Genomic DNA, 16,467 nt, shown 5'->3' on the forward strand with positions numbered 1-16,467 from the left:
ACTCTCCACTTCTTCCATGGTGAAACTAATTTAAGCCAAGTTAAAGCAACATGGCATAGTGGATAGAGAGCTAGGTTTTGGAACCAGCCACATTTGACATATAAGGATTGTGTGATGCGAGGCAAATCACTTCACTCTCTCAGTATTATAAGCAAATCTCTAAGGCACTAAGTGACTGACCTACAATAACAGGAAATTTCCTCAGCTGGGAATTGCCTGTATTCATGAAATCACAGATCCACTTCCAAAATCTTTATTCCTCATTTAAACTCGCTTTAGACTGGGAAAAACAAAACAAACAAAAAAAAACCTCCACATATATTCCTTCCATTCTTCCCTTTTCTACTAGAACTTCCTGTAGGGCAGGGAGGGTATTATTGTTAACCCAACATCCAGAACGTTATGTCCAAATCTATGATTTCATTATGATAGGGAAATCAGTGAAAAAAGCTTCTTTCACAGGTAGCAGCAATTCTTCTGTCATTTACAGCCTTAGAGATTTTGTCTGGAGGCCCCGAGGGATTAAATGACTTGCCCAGTATGAAAAAAAGGGAAGACTTAGAACCAAGCTTTCCAGACTCCAAGTACAGCCCTTTATCAGAATATAAGGTCTCCAGCCTTGCACATAAGGGCCTTGATACATTTATTGCTAAATTAAATTCTTTCAAAGACTACATAATGTCTGGAATGGATTGTCGATATTAATATCTGATTCTAGGAATCTGAAATCTGATAGTTTTGCCATTATCAAACAATATTTATTGTGCACCAATATACACGCTGCTAGACACAGCAAATCAGATAATAATGGAAGTTGGACGTAAGCCAGATCTTAGCCATCTTCCTATTTTAACCAATCCCATAATAGCTTACTTACAAAAATTTTTTGGTTTTGAATATTTGTTTTACCAGCTATAAACATCAAAGCTGCTAAGTTCCAAAACAACTGAATTGAATGTTATTTCTTTTTTCCCTTCTAGTCCATCCTACTTTAAGAAAAAAGAGTTTAAGAATATAGGAAACCTTAGGCACCTCGGTAATCATTAATTAGATAAACAATTCTTGAATAATTTGAAGATTATTATGTTCTCAAAAAACTGAGTTTGACTAGTACATTTATATAGCATGTATATTGTTTTTAGGTTTGCAAAGCACTTTACATATCATTTAATTTGATCCTCACAATAACCTTAAGGCAGGTGTTCTCATTCCCATTTTATATATAAGGAAACTGAGCCTGAGAGCTTCAAGTGACTTGCCATGGTCACAGGGCAGGATATCAATAGAACACTCAAGACCAGTATTCTTACTATTAAGAGAAGTACCAAAAATTAACATGCAATTCACATTCCCCTTTTTTCAGCTGCTCTAGACAATACATAATTTTTTATGTCACAATAAGTAGCGTGACATAACGCAACTGGATTTGGAGTCAAGAAGAGCTTGGGTTCAAGTCATCTCTCTGACATATAGGTTGCATGACCCTTGGCCAAGTCACATAGTCTCTCTGTCTCAGGTAACTCTTTAAACCAGGAATTCATCAACTCAGCTCTAAGAACTCATTTAAAAAAACAAAACAAAACAAAACAAAACAAAACTTGATTTGGTTCCTTTTTTGAGAAGGGTTCCAAAGGTTTGTCCCATTGGCAAAGTTCTCTCTCTCTCTCTCTCTCTCTCTCTCTCTCTCTCTCTCTCTCTCACACACACACACACACACACACTAGAAACCTCTAAACCCATACATTGCAGAATAGTTGCTGGTGTGTCTTGGTGTGGAATCACAGTTGCTGGCCCAGAGTACACTTAATGTATGTTGATTTAGTATAGTTTTTTTTTTTTCTTTTTTTTCCCAAACCCAAGAGCACTCTACAGAGATTCATAGGTCTGGGCAAAAAAGTATAAGTTTTTTATATGTATAAAAAGTGGCAGTAGGGTCTGAGACCCTAGAGATAAAATGGAAAATGACTGGATATAACTGTTAAAATTGAGGAAATTCCATGTCATTTACCAAAATAAGAAATTTCCTCCTTTTCATTCTGGTTTTATATAGATTTTGGCCAATTCATTTTCACACCCTGGACTGCACAGATAAAGGAGGATACTTCCTACCAAATATACTTCCAATTGAGGGAAACAATGAAGGGAGAGTGTCACACTTCATCATTATAGAACGTTACACTAGTCAAGCTTGGGTGGGACCTTTGCAGTCATTTAATTCTTCTATTTTCATGTACAAAGAAATTAAGTCCCAGAGGAACCAAATGCCTTGTCAATGATCACACGGATTGTGGCTAAGCCAGGACTAGAACTTAGATTTCCTGACTCTTCCAATGTTCTATTTAGATTTTAAAATATTTAAGCTAATATGCACCCATACCTTTGAAAGAAGGCCATCATTTCTAAGATTTTATGTAAATCTTTGCTTGTTCAAAGACAGCAAGGAAAGGAACACTTCTGAAGTGTCTATGTGCCAGGCACTAATGCTAAATGCTTTACAGATATTGTCTTATTTGATCCTCACAATAACCCTCTGACATAAGATGCTATAATGATCCCATATTAACAGTTGAGGAAACCGAGGCAGCCAGGTTAAAAGGCCTGACACCAAGGTTACACAGCTAGTAAATGTGTGAAGATGGAATTCTTCTTGCCTTCATTTGAATACTCACTAATTTATCAATAACAATAGTGACTGGACCTACAATGCCATAAGTATAGGGAGTTCCCAGATGGGACTCAGATTTGGCCAATACAGGTCTTATGCCAAAAAAAGGTCTTAACCTTCTCTGCAGTATATCATCCTACACTTGTTTTCTTTTTCTTTTTGAGAGGTAATTGGAATTAAGTGACTTGCCCAGGATCACACATCTAAGAAGTGTTGAGCATCTGAGGCTAAATTCAAACTCCGGTCCTTCTGACTCCAGGGCTGGTGCTCTAACCACTTTGCTATCTAGATACCTCACTACAATATGTCATCTTAAAAGGACTGCTTAGAGCATTGAGATGAAGTGACTTGCCCAGGATCACACAGTCAATATTCATTAGAGGGGGACTTAAACTTATCTTCCTAGCTAGTTATTGACTATACCATGTTACCTTTCATCAATGGCCTTCCCAAAATATGGTACCCAGAACTGTATAATTTCAAATGTGGTCTAAACAAGGAGCCTATGTAGTAATGAAAATGATAGAATACCTTCAGGGATGCAAAGTGCTTTAAACAAACTTACTTGAATCTCACAAGTCTTATTCCAATCTTACAGATGAGTAAATTAAGGCTCAAAGGGGCTGTTACTTAACACTGCACAGCCATTGTGTTGAGGAAGAATTTGAACCCAGCTCTTCATGCTTCCATCTCCAGCATACAATCTATTATGCCCAATTGCCTCTATAAGAGGAGGATCACCACTGGACATCTCTTCCTTACTGTAGATTAAGACTACATGAGCTTTATTTATCTGTTGTATCAATATATACAGAGGAAGTGAGGTATACATTGTCGGGGCAGGGGGTGGGTGGGAGAGGGAGAGGAGGGACCTGGCAACCTACTTCTGCTACTTTCCAAGGCGATCTCCCTGCCAGCCTGCAGTCTTTTGCCTTTCCAATCCATACTCCACAGTTCCCAAACTGATGCTGCTCAAGAAGCTCCAGTGGTTTCCTGTTGCCTTTCAGATAAGTGGATGTAAGAAGCATTCCGTTTAAGAGCTAAGGGCTTTCCACTATAATGTGTTGATCTAACAAATGACTGGGCTAGTGAGTAGGGCCTTAGAGAAGAGTGATATAACTGCAGGAACAATAAGCTAAGTTCCCCTCATCATGGTTCTGGAGGTGAGATGGAGGGAGTGGAAAAAGATACCTCCAGGCAAACATTTAAACTAGTATTAAACATACCACATGTGGCTCACATTTTCAAGAGCCACCAGATTAAAATCTTCCCCACACACTATTATTTTCTTTATATGGCATTTGCAAATATGCACTGCATATTGTGTATATATGTATGTATATACATATATATTTTAAAGGCAGACTGTTATAGTGTCTAGAGTCAATCTCAAAGTCAAAAACATCAAATCCTTCTGAAATAAGCTGCTTGAGGCTATCAAGTCATTACACTTTAGTACTTGAGGCAACTCAGACTATATATAAATTGTAGAGAAGGTACTGACTTGTTTCTGTTAGAAGACATTTTCTTGGCTAGAAGGTCCATATACTAAGGCAATCACAGGTCCAATCTCTATCACTATATTTGACATATACTTACATTTACATGGTTTTTTGTTAGAATGTAAACTTCTGGAGGGCATTTCATATTTGTCTTTGTATCACTAGAGCATCTAGCACAGTACCTAGTACACAGTAGGCATTAAATAAAGAGGATCTCAGAATCGGAAATCTAGAATTATAAGGCACCTCAGGAACCATGTCTGACTGATTAACTAACTGGTTCAATTGCAAAGATAGAAATAGATGAGAATGGTGAAATTACTTTATATTTACTTTGCATATATTTCATATCTACTTAGACCATTTCATTAAAAAAAATAAATCACCATCTCTGGTGTCTGACAGAGAGGTATAAAATAAAAGCTTATTGATAATAACCCTGTGACTCTGGGTAAGTCACTTAATCTCTCAAGATGTTCTGGAGACACCCTAAGACTTCTCTGCTATTTTCTAATTAATAGATTGTGATCTACTCCCATTGAAATGAATTCATATGTTCTTTTTCATAGGTACTGTTGTGTCCCAAGATGGATACATATGGAGTCTGCAGTCTATGAAAACGCCAGTTCTTCAGATGAACTGCTGTCTTTGTAGCATCTTGTGGTGTACTTGTCAAGCTGATTTTTAAAAATCCTAAATGGAAGACTTTTAATTTATCTCTATTAAAGTTCACCAAGTGAAATTCAGTTTAGAATTCTAATCTATCAAGATCTTTTGGGATTCTTGCCATCTAAATATTATTGATCCCTTCCAGCTTTGTGTTTAACACTGATAAAAATATCAAACAGCAAAGAACAACACTCACATTCCTGGAGCATTCTTACTTCCAAATGAACCTCACACTAGAAATGTCTACTCTTTGAAGCCGGCCATCCAATCAATTCCAGATTCATCTAATCATATTATCTAACCTATTATCTCTTGAGTTCTATACACAAGAACAGCATGAGATACTGTGTCAAATCTTTTGTTAAAAATCCTAGTAAACTATATTTCCATCATCCCTCTGAAATACCAGTGTCCAAAAGGGAAAGGAAGTTAGTCAGACATGAGCTGTCCTTGATGAAGCCATGATGGTACTTAGTGATCACTACTTTTTCTACAGTTTCTTTAGTACTATTTTCTAAAATTTTCTAGGAACCCAAGATAAGCTTGCTTATAGTTTGGCCCACAATTTTTAGATTCTCATCTTCCCTTTTAAAAATCAAAACAACAAATAATCTTTTTCAATCTTGAGGATTTTTAAAGGACCTTTCAGAGATTACTGATAAATTGCTTAACAATCATATCTGTCAGTTCTTTCAATACCTGAGAATAGTTCCTCCGAGCCAGATGACAAATTCAACAAGGGCAATTAGATACTTTCTTACTATCCCTCTGATTCTCTTAGGTTATTAACTCTTTATTATCCATTTTTCTACTTTTTTTTTTTTTTTTTTTTGCAGTCCAGATATCATTCTCCTTCATAGACCAGGATGGTAAAAGGCCTTGAGAATTTCTATGTATGATGAGGATTAATTGAAGGGACTGAGAATGCTTATCCTGTAGAAGAGAAAACTCAGGGCAAGTAACGATTGTTTTCAAGTATTTGAAGAGTGAAGTGGCAAAGAGATTAAACTTGGTTCCGTCTTCTGAGGATGAATAGAAACAACAGGTAGAAAAATAAAGAGGCAAATTTAGGCTTATCATCTGGGAAAACTTCCTAACAATTTTGGATATCCATAAGTGAAATAGGCTGCTTTGGAAAGTATTGGGTTCCTCCTCATTGGAGGTCTTCATGCAGAGACTAGATGACCACTTGTTGAGTATTTTGTAGTAGAGAATCCTTTTCAGGTTTAAGTTGGGCTAGATGGCCAACGAGGATTTTTCCAACTCTGAAAGTCTTGATTCAGTGATTCTGCAGAAAAAAACAGAAGCAAAGTAAGAGTTGAACAGCTCTGCCTCCTTTCATCTACCCTGAGCAATAGTCAATGGTCTTAATGCCTTCTTTGATCCTCTTTTCCCCAAATTAACCTTTTAAAAAATCTTTTTGTTGCCCTCCTCTTTCTTCCTAACCTGAGCTGATGGTGAATCCTACCATTCCTGACACTCTGCTTACAGAACTTTGCTGATTTTGTATTCCATATCCATTACCTGCCCCTGTTTCCATCTTCTGTACATGCCTTATAAAAATCTAAGTTGGTTGCTGACACTTCCCTGTGCATCCACATTAGTCTTTTGAGATAGTTTCTTTTCAGCCTCATTGGAACTGTTTCTTTGATAACTACATGTAAAATTATTTATGAACAATTTTATGTTAAATTCTTTTAAAAAATTCTTTAGAAAGGTACAAAACAAAGAACTCTATGAGGTTTCAGGGAGCAAGGTTATTACTTACAAGGGAAATCAGTAAAGATTAAAAAGAAACTTTGAGAGCTGGAAGAGTAGGAGGTGACATTTCAATTCAATTTAACAAGGATATAATAAATACATATTAAATGCCAGAAACATAATATGCTAGGGCTTGGAATATAAAGACCAAACTAACCAACAAATTAAAAAAAAAAAAAAAATCTCTGCTCAGGGAGCTTACATTCTACTGGGGAAACAATATATACACCAATATATACAAAGCAAACATATATATATATATATATATATATATATATATATTTTTTTTTTTTTTTTTTTTTTTTTTTTTTTTCCCCAGGAGAGGGAAAGAGCATTAACAACTTGGCTAAGGAATCAGGAATGCTTTGTTTAGATAATAGTGCTAGAGCCCAATCCTGAGAGGAGCTCAGGATTCCAAGAAGCAAAGATGAGAAAAGCATATTCAAAGTATGGGAGACAACCTATACAAAAGCAAAAAAGGAGGCAAAAGATAATATTCTGTATTGAAGATTATAAGTAGACCAGTTTGGCTGGAGCACTGTGTGATGGAGAACAAAATTAAACCAGTCTGAAAAGACAAGTTGAACATGATGACATTTTAAATACTAAACAGATGAATTTCTATTTTATTCAAGAATCAATTAGGGAGCCAGTGGAGTTTGTCAGCGTTGGGAATAATAAGAGTTAAATCAATGGTTTAGAACACCAAAATGGCAGCTTTCTGGAGGGTAGATCAGAGAGCAAAGATTTGAAGCAGGAAGATCAATTATGAAACCACTGCAATTGTATATGCAAGAGATAAAGACCTGAATTAGAAAAATGGCTATTGAAAAGGGAAGACATTTATTAACTTATCAACTTATTTAACTAAATGATTACTTTGTGATGGCACCATTCTAAGTGCTTGGGATACAAATTAAGAACCAAAAGACAGTCCTTGCCATCAAAGAGCTCTCAATCTAAATGGGAAAGACAACACACAAAAGAAAACTGAAAAGGGAGTGCCAGAAGGTACTACTTGGGGGCACAATGATGATCATCAAATCTAAACCAAGTAGAACAGCTGGTGACAATTAAAGAGATGGTTGGCATTTTGAGCCCTCTATAAAGTGAGGTAATGAGAGTAATTTTTGTGTTCTGCTCTCCAATCAGGAACAGAAGCAACTAAGGGTATTAATGAAATTTAAGCAAGCTGAAGCAATCACTTTGTTGAGTTCCTTGCAGAAAAGGGTGTTTAGGAAATGGGAAGGAGAGAAGGATGATGATGATGATGATAATGTTGATAGTGAAATCAAAATCAAGCAAAGCTACTACTGGCAAAAGAAAACCAGTAGGAGAAATTTCATGGAGGTACAATCAATAAGATTAAGGACAGATAAGAACACAGTAAGAAAATATTTCCAGCAATTTCAAAGGCAATGGAGTATTCAAGGAATAGATGATAATCCAGTTTGCTGAAATGAAGAATTCATGGTGGGAAAATGATTAGATTGGTAGGGATGCACTTTCTTCTTCTTCTTTTTTTTTTTTTTTTTTTTTTTTTGCTGAGGCAATTAAATGGGGTCACACAGCTAAGTGTTAAGTATCTGAAGACAGATTTGAACTCAGATCCTCACGACTTCAGAGCTGATGCTCTATCTACTGCACCACCTAGCTGCCCCAAGAGAGCTTCTAAGAAGACTTCTATATACCATGCTTAGCTTAGGAATTTGAACTTTACTCAGCCAGAAACAGAGGCCACTGAATTTTTTTGAGCAGAAGCAATATGCTTAAGGAAATCTCCTTTGATAGTCATTAAGTATGAATTGAAGTGGATTGAGAATAGGGGTGGGAAGATTTGAGGAGAAATTATCACAATAGTCTAAGTAGTAAAGGCAGATAGGTGGCACAGTAGATACAGTTTGGAGCTTGAGTCAAGACACATCAACCCGAGTTCAAATGTGGCTTGATACTAACTCTGGGCAAATCACTTAATCCTGTTTGTCTCAGTTCCCTCATCTGTAAAATGAGTTGGAGAAGGAAAAAGCAAACCGCTTCAGTATCTCTGCCAAGAAAATTTCAAATGTGTTCATGAAAAGTTGGACATGACTAAAAACAAATGAACACAAAAGTAGGCAGTAGACCTGTTATAAGGGAAAATGGGAGGGAGGACAGATTTGAAATGTAGAAGTGAAAGCAAAAGGCCTTCACAATTGGATGTAAAAGGTATAAGAAAGGCAAATATGTCCTTAGTTTTTAGATATGGACAGATTGAGTGAATAGTAGTATAAGGATAAATATTAAGTTAGACACCATACCTTGAAAATACCTAGTAACAAGAGGTTTCTAGCAATAGGTATGGATAGCAGATTGTCAATCAAGACTTACTGAATGGCTAATAGCTGTAAAGCTCTGCAGTAGATGCCTTAAAGCAAAAAAAAAAAAAAAAAAAAAAAAAAAAAATTTACCTGGTCCCTTCTCTTAAGGCATTTATAAAATAGAGAAATAAGAATACATATACATTAATAAGATGTATGAAAATTTGAAAGCAACTTAAAATTTATATGAAAAGTATCAATTGTGTACACTAGTTGTTATAAAAATTCAGAACAGAAAGTGTTATCAGTTAGATATATCTTGGTCAGGGAAGCTTTCTAAAAGAGGCAAATTTGAGCAGATCTGAAGGAAGGGTTGATGGAAGATTTGAAAGGATACAAACATTTAAAGTGTCTAGTATGTGCCAGACACTGTTAGTTACATCACAAATACTATTTCATCTGATCCTCAACAATCATGGAAAATAAGCATTTAATATCATCAAGGAAACTGAAACCAACATAGAACCAGATCACACAGTTAAGTATCTCAAGCCAGATTTGAATTAGATCTTCTTGACTCCAGGCCAAGAACTCTATCCACTGCACCACCTAATTCCCTAAGTGGCAATCTGTAGAATCTAAAAGTTACTTTTGAGTTTAGTGGAAATTTAGGTATATTCTTTTAAAAATATTCTGCTTTCACTTTAGTGCTGGTATCAATCTTAGTTTTCCAAACATAGAACCTTCCCTTCCTCCTCAAAAACAAAAAGAAACAATGAAAAAGGAATCTTCAAAAAAAAGAAGATCAATTTGGGTAACTCGTTAACTCAGCAGATTGGTTCACATTTTGGATAAAAGCAATTTCTAACTGCTTTTTTTCCTTTTTTTTTTTTTAAAGATAGAAAGGTATGTTAATTGACAAAGATCTCATTAAGTTGTTTAATACACAATGGATGCTTCATTAATTAAGTTTACCTTTGAGTTACTTATCTGAAGTTTCTTTTGTGGAAGGATAGATGGACTTATTTTTTATTAGTGTATGAAGGTATCAGTGAGGAAATGTTTTTACCAATACGTCCATTCTGCAACTTTAATAGTCTTAGTTGCCTAGAACATTGAGAAATGAAGTGACTTGTTCAGTATGTGTCAGAAAAACTGAAGATAGAGATATTTTCCAAGAAAAGATTTCATTTGGGAAATAGAGAACTCAACTAACAGAAGCCAGAAGGAAAAACATATTCTAGTTATGACTGCTAATAACTATAGTCAGCAACTAGAGCTCAGGTCTTTCTTTGGCACTTAACTACTATATTTCCTAATATTTTCCTAATATATGACTTAGAACATTGGAATAGAATTTTACATCTGGTTGGCAATTTAATATCTAGGTTTAGGGGAGGTTCATCAAAAGGGTTGGTATGAAAAAAATGTTAAGTGTTCTGCTGAATCATTTGGGCACAGGCAAAATGGCCTCCATGAGTAAGCCATAAAGTTTCTTTGATGGTTATTAGGATCAATTTCCAGGGACAGATTATGGTTGTTCCCTACTTGCCTCAAGGAAAAATTCAAGTTAAGCAGGTCATCAGAATTTACTGCCTTGCCCCTTGAGGTTAGTTTCATGTAGATTTATAAAAAAGCTAGTAATCTTTGACATAAATTTTGATGAGCAGCTCCATCCTTTGTGACGAGTAGATTTTATGCCTATTTCATTTACAATAATTTATCAGAGTGAGCAAAAAAGGCTAGGATGAAAATAAAATTTTCTAAGTTTTCGAGTTTCAATATTAGAATTTCTCCTTCTTCCTTTGTTTTGTGGAAAGTTTAAGAGAAAGAGAAAAACAATAACATTTCCAGGGGGAAACAATGTGGAGTAGTAGGAAAAGAGCTGTATCTAGCATCAGAGGGATCTAAGTTTGAATTACACCATTAACAGGTGTTATCTTGGGCAATTTACTTAGCCTATTTGGGCTTGTTTCCTCACCTTCAAAATGTTTGGGGTAGACAACATCTAAGGTCCCTTCCAATTTATAAAACATGTTCTTACAAGAGCACTCTCATGTCATTTCAACCTCAAAATAGCTGTGTAAGAGTAAGCATGTATTATCTTCATTTGACAGGAAAGTAAACTAAGGCACTTAGAAGTTGCTCAACTTATAGCTGGTCCCAAGGTTTTAGTTATAGAACTAAGCCTTACTCTGGGTCTCTTTATTCCTAGCTCTGCTCTCCTTGAATTACATTGGTCAGCAACACTGAGAATAGTGCAAACTACAATATACAAAAGACCAAGTGAGCCTCAGCTAGTGTACCCCAATAAATTCTAAGGCTTTAAAGTCTTTACATAGTAATTCCCTACTTTTCTCACATCACAGAGGAATGAAACTCTAAATCAAACCTATTTCACATACATTCTTCAGCTTGAATTCAACTCATCTCTTCATCTCTCTCTCTCTCTCTCTCTTTCTAGTCCAAGTTATCTGCAACAAGGACATTTTTGGTTCAAGACTTTAATTATAAGGCTCATAAGGCTGCATTAAAGGAACTGATATTACTATATAACATAACTATTCCTCAAATTCCTTTAGTTATATAATAAATGTCATGCCATTGCCTTTCCTAACTTTGGAGAGATTAAGAACCTAGATTAAAAAAAAAAAAAGACAAAAATCTGACTTTTATGCATGAAAAACTGACAAAGGCATGATACCTCAATTATACAAGTTAAGATTAGGGAGACTAAATGTTAGTTCTGCTATTCCTTACCTAGCTACTTGTGATCTGGTACAAATCACTTAATCTCTCTGATCCTGTTTCTGCATCTACAATAATGAAGGGATATTGATTGCTAATATTTCCTTTTAAATTGAACCACACCTGTTTTCAATTAACCCATCAGCTTTCACAAACCATTTTTACCTAACTACAGCTTATTTTCCTCTAACACATCTTTATTTCAACTTTGTATTTTGCTATTATGAAACTCAGGTTAGACACACAAAAAACAGGTACATAGGGCCCAAGCCTCAAGGTAATTCAGTCAACCCCTGCAAATTATGAGAATCAAAATATGTGCATATATATGTACACACATATACATAACATACACACACAATGAGGTAATGAGGATAAAGAGGAAGGTACTCAAAGTTAAGGGGATCATCAAAGACTTCATGTAAAGAAGGTGGTATTTTTTCAGTTGAACATTGAAGGTTAGGGATTCTAAAGGATTCTGAAGAGCCAATACGTTCCAGGTATGAGGAATAAAGGGCATGTATGAGGAAAATCAAGGTCAATTTGGCTAGATAATACAAATGGGAGTGGGAGTAATATATAATAAGGCTAGAAAATTAAATAGTTAGTTATTAGGTTGTAAAGAGCATTCCTTAAATGTGAAACAGACAAATATTTAATCCTAGAAACTATTAGGAGTCTTAAGGAGTTACCTGAGTAGGCCAGAACCATATTTCAGGAAAATTACTTTGACAACTGTGAGGAAAATGAATCAAAATGGATAAAGACCAGACAGGGACATCAATTAGGAGACTATTATAATATTCAAGTGAAAGGTCATAAAGATGTAAACTGGGGTGGTGGCTGTGTGAGAGATATAGCAGATAGAAATGATAAGATTGAATAAGTGGGTTGAAGGCTGTGAGAAATTTCTCACATGGCTCAGAAACTACGTAGACAAGCAGAATGGTAGTGTTCTCAGCAGAAATAGGAAAGTTTAAAAGAGGAGTAGGGTGGGAAGGAGGGGTAAGAAAATACTCGTAGGCATGTGAAGTTTGGGATGTCCATAGGACATCTGGTTCAAATTATTTATTAAGATGCTGGTGATGTAAGACTAGAGTCTGGGAGAGATTTAAAACTAGATATATAAGATCACTAAGTGTAAAAATGAAGAGGACACAGGACCAAACCTTAGATTACTTTCACTATTAGTGAGTATGCAACAGATGCTAATATAGTGAAGGAAACTGAGGAGTGGCCAGATAGTGGAAGGGGAAACCAAGAGAAATGGTAATATGAAAACTAAGAGAGGAAAGAATTGTCAACAGTATTAAGTGCTACCAAGACCATATATGCAAACTGCAACTCTACACCCTCCTCTTCAAAAAGAACGTCAGCATGAACAAAGGTTTACAAATAAAATATAAAGCCCCCCAAAAGATGTAGAAGCTAAGTATCTGCCAAGAAGATGAAATAACTTTAAATATTAAATATCATTTATGTGATTCCTAAAAATGCATTACTTCCAAATGGAGGTTATAAAATCATCTTATTGATTTTCAACTCAATTGTAACTTTTAAAACATTTTTCTATGATAACAACCTTCCACAGAAAGTATTTAGGTTTCTGGACTACAAATTTTTTTAAGCTGATAGTGTAGATGAATATTGCACTACTAGCAAAGGTAACTTGTAATACACAAAATAAGTTACACTATCTGAAAATTTAAGAGCATTTTCCCCACCAAAATATTAGAAATGGTAATGACATAATACATCTATGATGTAGCTAAATACTTATGAAAAGTTAGTAGAAAAGCAATATTGTGGAGAAACTACTACTGGAACTAAATAAAATTGAATCAGAAAAGTTTGTTTAAAAAGACTGATAATTAAGAGATTTATCAGGCAGATGAATTTTTTTTTATGAAGCTCTTAAAGGCCTTTTATTCCTATAATATCAATAAACATTACTATACTTATCCACTATAATTTCAGACCCTTTTTTTTTTAAAACTTGTAAACTCAAAGGCATTCTTTAAAGTAGAAGTTGGAATTTGTGAAGAAGGGACTCATAGATGATGCAGGTATACATTTTGGAAAAAGATTATCTGAGGTGCAAAAAGTTGAAAACGAGAAAAATCAGAGACACACAGGATGTGTTCAATGTTCTCAAATGGAATAGAAAGAGAAACTGGATGAGTCAAACAGTTTTGCTGGTTGATCATTAAGTTAACATAGGAACATGACAAACAGGATATTATTAAGAGCAAGCATCACCTGAGTGGAGGTAGCCACATTCATTTAAAAGGTGATGTCACAATCCACAGATTACCTGATTTAATCTTCCAAGTAATTAGTGATGATCTTTCCTAAGTAGTAAGTCCTCTACTGACACACTGAGTACTATTTGGTTAGATTACTGTGTTCCATTGTTTTCTCTCAGTGAATGAATTCATACAACCATAACAATGCCACTATTAGTTTTTAAAATTTAGTGCAAATATACTTTAAAGTATAGCCTTGCACTTAAGACACCCAGTTTAAATAGCTGTCTGATAACAGTTCTGAGATTTAAAAAAAAGAACACAGTAGAGAAAAGTACCAAATACCACTAAAAACTTTTCTTCCCAGAATTAAGACAAAAACCAAGTGTTAAAAACAATCCATTTATTGGGTTTTGAACTAGGTACACAATTGAAATAATAGTTTTGGCACTACTCTATACAGTGATTATGTCTGTGTGCTGACACTTAAGAAATACTGCACTAGGAACACTGCTGTGCTTAAAGTCTGTATTAAGTCACTAACTCAGTAGGTAGGTATCCAAAAACATTTTTAGTGTTCCTGTAAGGAAGACTGTACAGGTTGTGTGAACGATGAAACACACCAACTTGTGAATTATTTCAACTTAAGAGGTACCTTGCATCTACAAACTTGCCACAGAACATGGGATGTTAGAATTTAGAAATGCACACAAAAAGTTACATGAGACATACTAATGAGTTAAATGAAATTCAAATCAATCCCACCCCTTTATTCCTCCCTCCCCGCACAACCACCTCTGCTTTTGTAACATGAAAAAGATAATTAAGGAGAATAATTTAAACACACAAATAATGGCATTTGATTGGCTGCAAAAGCCATAATTACTATAGTATAAACATCTAAATGTGAATTTTACAAATTAATTTCACAAGGGTGTTTGTTGTGTAAAAGGTTGTAATCTGTACAATGTCTTGCCAATGCAATACCTCTACAGTTTATACAGTCTTTTACATATATGCAACATATATTAAATAGATCAATTAAATAGCCAATAGTTATCAGCTTCTCAACGATGTTGCAGGCAAAAAATATACAGAACTTCCACAAACTCAGCAGTCTTCCATTTATGCAAAGTACAACAGGGAGGGCCAAACATATTTGTAAAGAATACAGGGTAAAAAAGTCAGTTTTTTTGTTTTTTGTTTATTTTTTAATACACACAACTTTATACACACACTCCAATCAATTAAAATGTTGCTCATCACTCCTCCCCACCCCACAACCCCATCCCACCCCCCCCTTCATCTACTGGCTCTATTCAGCACCAAAAACTCTTAACCTATAGGAAGCAGATGGACATGGGCTTCAATTCAGTATCTTGGTCAAGCATTCCACCAGGTCATAGATGAGATTATAGATACTTCCTCTGTTTTCCCTCTTTTCTAACTATGGCTACTCTGATCCAGGCTGAAGAGGTTACAAGGTTTTCCATAGCCCACAGCTTTAAAGTCAAAGATTTAGAAAAAGTTCAAAAGAAGTTGAGATGAGTGAAATGACAGGACCTGTCAGCAAATGGATGTTTTTGATCCCAAGGAGCAATAGTATTTTAAAGGGTTCCCAGATTCTGGTCCTGGATGCCGTGGTCTTAATTAATATTGGACAACTGTTTATTTTCTGAAGGTTTGTAGCTCTTTGAGATGTTGCACAGAGAAAGTTATCTACTGAAAAAAACAGGGAATGCATCCCAACAAATGAAGTTATCAAATGAAAGCTGGGAACCTATGGAACATAGACCAAATGAAACCGAACATGAAAACCACCAAAAGCAATTAGGCTTGACAGGCAGTTTCAGAAACCTGCCAAGAACTCCCACAGCTGGTACCTGAGGAACTGGAATTTTTGATGAAAAGAGCCTGAAGTTAGGGCTACTCATCTGTATTGGGGAAGGAGGAGGGAGAGTTTCAATTAGGCATCAGGATTTCCAAGTCTAAAAGTTTTTATACATGAAATTTCTTTGAGTTTCCTCTATCACTGCAGAAAGGTTTCTGAGGCTTCCCTCATTAATGAAGAACCTGTAACAAATAGTTAAAAATCTAGATTAAACATTTTTATACTTTTGTTGGACTAGAGATGAAAAGGTTGCCTATCACACTAAAATTGTCAACAAGGGCTGTGCCAGTAGTTTAGAAGCCCTATAACAAGACAAATAAGACAACATTTGGCCAATATTCCCATCTACAACAAAGGCTGTAAAGGCGACAGGCACCTGATTTTTTTTTATATATGTTTGTCTGATTAATATCCAAGATGAAAGAAAAATTCCTGAGAATTTCATTTATATTAACCACAAGAAAGGGTGAAAGAGAGATAAGGGCTTGTAAGAATGGTGTGCATTTTCCTCAGTGGGCTGTTTGCAAATGGAATGGATTTGGGTATATATTTCACCATACATTTAAATATAATGCTATTCACACTGTAAACACATCTAATGTTACAAAAATAAATTATGTTTTAAACTGCCAATCCTTCAAAGTGATTACAATCCAAGAATATAAGCAAGAACGCACAGAGAAATTTG

At 35.3% G+C, this 16,467-nt stretch overlaps 2 protein-coding genes across 5 annotated transcripts in view; both read right to left on the reverse strand.

Annotated features, from left to right (window-relative positions):
* The window catches only part of LOC141554703 (ankyrin repeat and SOCS box protein 3-like), a 437,022-nt gene that overhangs the window by 175,882 nt on the left and 244,673 nt on the right, over positions 1-16,467 (reverse strand). The gene's annotated exons all lie outside the window — the stretch shown is intronic.
* The window catches only part of LOC141554697 (proteasome activator complex subunit 4-like), a 60,304-nt gene continuing 49,752 nt past the window's right edge, over positions 5,916-16,467 (reverse strand). For 2 of the 4 annotated variants that reach the window (XM_074286905.1, XM_074286907.1), the window contains one exon: positions 14,277-15,961. The gene's annotated coding sequence lies outside the window, so the exon portion shown is untranslated. Of the gene's footprint in view, positions 6,125-14,276; positions 15,962-16,467 lie in introns of those variants that run through there. The other 2 variants (XR_012485923.1, XM_074286906.1) reach the window with 2 other exon arrangements.

The sequence above is a fragment of the Sminthopsis crassicaudata genome, chromosome 2 (assembly GCF_048593235.1).
Source record: "Sminthopsis crassicaudata isolate SCR6 chromosome 2, ASM4859323v1, whole genome shotgun sequence".
In the NCBI taxonomy this organism is placed as follows: Eukaryota; Metazoa; Chordata; class Mammalia; order Dasyuromorphia; family Dasyuridae; genus Sminthopsis; species Sminthopsis crassicaudata.